At 40.5% G+C, this 4,197-nt stretch overlaps 1 long non-coding RNA gene across 1 annotated transcript; it reads left to right on the top strand.

The window, feature by feature from the left end:
- Nucleotides 1–781, top strand: LOC121033320 (uncharacterized). The gene is made up of 2 exons (XR_005791830.1): nucleotides 1–125; nucleotides 717–781. It is a non-coding gene; the product is annotated as an uncharacterized LOC121033320 (long non-coding RNA).
- Nucleotides 782–4,197: the final 3,416 nt, after the last annotated feature.

The following is a 4,197-nucleotide window of genomic DNA, read 5'->3' as shown; positions in this document are numbered from 1 at the left end:
CTTCACTGAAAGTCAAATCCAGTGACAACTCAGCCAGAATAAATGAGTAACATGCTAAGTAATGTTACGCAGATTCTTCTGTGAAAGGAATTCAAGACAGCCTTGACATCCATCTATCAAGCATGGTTAGTACTAATAAAATCAGGCCTCCCACAGTGCAGGTGGATGGGCTGGCTGACCTTGTATCTCAAATGATTTATGGTAATTTGTGGTTCCTCATGATAATTAGAAGTCCTGCAGGAGAAAAAACTAAATAACTCCCTCCAACTGATGCACGTTGTCAAGAAACAGACTTTATATACCTGTATTTCTCTGTGCCCCTCTAATCAAGTGTCTTGAGCATCTCATTTTAGAAGGTGGCAAAATGCATAAGCTAGAAGCTAGGAAGAAACTGGAGATGCCTTAAATTTCACATCTGCCCTTGAGTCTTCATGTGGAAGTACCCACACTTGACCATCAGCAGAGTCGAGGCCAAGACATATAGCCTCAAGGTACTTCTCTCCTTGCTGGGCTGCATGGGGAAGAGTAACAAAATTTGAAAAGATGCAATAAATATACTTTTCTCTATTCCTCCCACTAGGTACAACTAAAGATCTTGAATATTATATATATGAGAAACTAAGGTAGAAGAAAGTGGATTGGTTAGGGGTCTTGAGGCACAAAGATGGATAAGATATTGTGTTTTCTGAGTTTTCTTTTTGCTTAATATATTCCAGACTTGGAACTAAAGAAGATGACAACCCAGAAAAGCCAATGAATAAAATATCCCCAATAAAAGTTGGATTTTACTATCCAAAGAACCAGAAAAAGGACAATGTGGGAAGACAGAAACTTTAGACAATACCTCTCTACCTAATCCAAATACCACAGAAAAAGATTGTGACCCTCACCCCCAACCACTTAAGATAAGATTGAGTGGGTAGTCTACACTTCCACCTTTGCCAGAATGATTTCCAGAGAGGCAAAACTAAAAAGCCAAGAATTTCATCACCACTAGGTGATAACCTCCCCTTGTGGAGTTAAAGACCATGTAGAAAAACTTGGATTTCCAAATATATCTGGCAATAGTAAAGCACAACTTACAACCCCAGCTTGGGTGGTGTCTGTATAGATCTAATGGAGAATCAGGATATTCACCACCAGTGATAACCAATTTTTTTCCATGATGTCAGTAGAGGCCTCATAGGGAAGAATAACAAGACGCTCCTACTTTTCCCAACCAGAAAGGTGTTAATGGAGACTTAGTAGGAGACATGAACACCCATTCAGTAATGACTAAACCTCTTGTCTACCAGAGCGTGAATGGAAGTTGAGTTGGGAAACTTAACATGAATTCTCATCTGGCAGTGACAAGGTGGCACACTCCTTCCAACCCCTTCTATACTGTGTCAGAGGAAACAGGCTAAAATTGAAGCTTAACATTCAAAATGTCCAGCTTTTAATAAACAAACAAAAAATACTTCATCATACCAAGAACTAAGAATATCTCAAACTGATTGAGAAAATGACAGGTAATAGATGCCAATAACAAGATAACAGAAATGTTAAAATTAGTGCCAAAATTTTAGTGTAGTCATTGTAAAAATTCTTAGTTGATAATTTTCAAACACTTGCAACAAATAAATAGAAAGCTTCAGCAAAGAAAGGGAAAATATAAAGAAGAACCAAACAGAAATTTTAAGACTGAAAAATACAAGAACCAAGATAAAAATAGCAATGGATGACTAAATGGAGGAACAGAAAGAAAGAAGAATTATAACAACATAAAAAAAACCAACCTGAACAACAAAGACAAAATAAGGTAAAAACCAAAAATGAACAATCAGGGCACTGTGAGGCTATAACAAAAGTCTAACATTCATGTCATTAAAGTTTAGCAAGTAGAAGAGAAAGAGGAAAAAGTACTTGGAGAAATAAATGATGACTTCCTAAGTTTGGTAAAAGGTATGAAACTACAGATTCAGGAATCTTAGTAAACTCCAAACAGTATCAACCCAAAGAATTCCACACACAAATAAATCATAGTCAAACTTAGGAGAACTAAAAACAAAAAATTCTTGAAAGCAGCAAGATAAAAAACACCTTACCTAGATGCAAAAAATTATTTGAATAAGAGTAGCTTTTTGTCAGAAATCATGAAGGCCAGAAGGAAGCAGCACGAGATTTTTCAAGTACTTGAATAAGGAAACTATTAATACAATCCCATATCCAGAGAAATTACTCTTCAATAATGAAAAGGAAATCATAACATTTGAGACAAAGGAAAATGAAGAGAATTTATTGTTGGCAGGTCTATCTTAAAAGAATGGCTAGAAGATTGCTTCTTGGCCTTTTGGCCAAGAACAAGTGAAGAATGGCTAGAAGAATTTCCTAAACAGAGTTTAAAAAAAAATAAGGAAACTTGCTTGGAACATAAAAAAAGATAAAGTATACACTAAGCAAAAATGTTGGTAATGCAACAGTTTTTCTTTCTCCTATTTTCTAATGATGTTCTCCTTTAAAGTAAAAAATAATAAAAGTATCCTTGCACGTAGTGATTCTAAATGTATATGGAAGAAATATTTAAGGAAAGTATATTGTAAATAGGGAAGGTAAGAGAACATAAAGGGAGGTAAAGTTTCTATTCTTCATACAGATGGTGGAATGACAATACCCATAGACTGTAATAAATTATGTATCTATAATGTGATGCCCAGAACAACCACTAAAAAACTTTACTTGAAAGAGATACTTTCAAAAAGTATATAGACACTTCTCAGAAGATGGCAGCTTACGAAGACGCTGGGCTCACCTCATCCTGCTGATCACTTAGATTCCACCCACACCTGCCTAAATAACCCAGAATACTTCCAGAAGACTAGCAGAACAGACTCTCCAGAGCCAAGCGTAGACGAGAGGTCCATGGAAGAGGGTAGGAAGAGCGGAGAGGCGGTATGCGCTGCACGGACTGGCGGGAGGGAGCCAGGGCGGTGGAGGGGCAGCCAGCCCACCCAGCAAGGCAGAGCCCCTGAGTCTGGCTTGCAAAAGCAGAGGGGCTGGACACGGTGAGTTCTGACAGCCAACGGGACTTAATACCTGGAGTGTTAAAAGTGAACAGCTCTGCTCTCAGAGAGCTGGGAGGGCAAGAGGACACCGGGAGGGAGAGTTGTTCAGCCCTGGAAGACAGAGGTCAGGTCGTCGGGGAACAAAGGCGCTCGCCAGCGCCATCTCCCTCACCATCCCCCAGCTGAAATCCCAAAGGGAACCAGTTCCCATCAGGGAACTTGCTTGCACTGGGCAAATGTCCAACGCTGTGCTCCTGTAGATCCATCCCTCCAACTGGTCGGCCTCCCTCCCGGTGCTGCAGGGCACCTCCCGCAGGAGACCACTGATGGCAAAACGAGCTGAGCCTGCCCCTCCCGCCCCTGTACACCTTGTGGATCCACCCAGGCTAATACACCAGATCCCATCCAAGCAGCACCACAAGCATGGCAGTGTGCAAATAGTCCAGACAGGGGCCATACCACTACAGTGAGTCCTGCCCCTGGGAGAGGGGAAGATAAGGTACAAACCAGTCTGACTGTGGCCCCAGCAGTGGGCTGGGGGCAGACATCGGGTCTGGCTGTGGCCCCGCCCACCAACACAAGTTATTCGGACAGTACAGGGGAAGTGCCCTGCAGTTGGGAGCCACCCCAGGGACTATCCAAAATGACGAAATGGAAGAATTCTCCTCAAAAGAAACTCTAGGAAGTAGCGACAGGTAACGAATTGATCAAAAATGATTTAAGCAATATAATGGAGCAAGAATATAGAATAATAGTCATAAAATTAATTACTGGGCTTGAAAAAAAGTATAGAGGACAGGAAGAGAATCTATTGCTACAGAGATCAAGGGACTAAGAAACAGGAGGAGCTAAAAAATGCTATAAATGAGGTGCAAAATAGAATGGAGGCGACCACAGCTCGGATTGAAGAGACAGAGGAGAGAATAGGTGAATTAGAAGATAAAATTATGGAAAAAGAGGAAGTTGAGGAAAAGAGAGATAAAAATATACAGGAGTATGAGGGAAGAAATAGAGAACTAAGTGATGCAATCAAATAGAACAATATCCGTGTCATAGGAATTTCAGAAGAAGAGAAAGGGACTGAAAGGGTACTTGAAGAAATTATAGCTGAGAACTTCCCTGAACTGGGGAAGGAAAAAGGCATTGAAATCCA

Source organism: Herpailurus yagouaroundi, unplaced genomic scaffold, assembly GCF_014898765.1.
Source record: "Herpailurus yagouaroundi ecotype Mexico unplaced genomic scaffold, PumYag 159, whole genome shotgun sequence".
Taxonomy (NCBI): Eukaryota; Metazoa; Chordata; class Mammalia; order Carnivora; family Felidae; genus Herpailurus; species Herpailurus yagouaroundi.
This window is presented reverse-complemented; position numbering and strand designations above follow the sequence as displayed.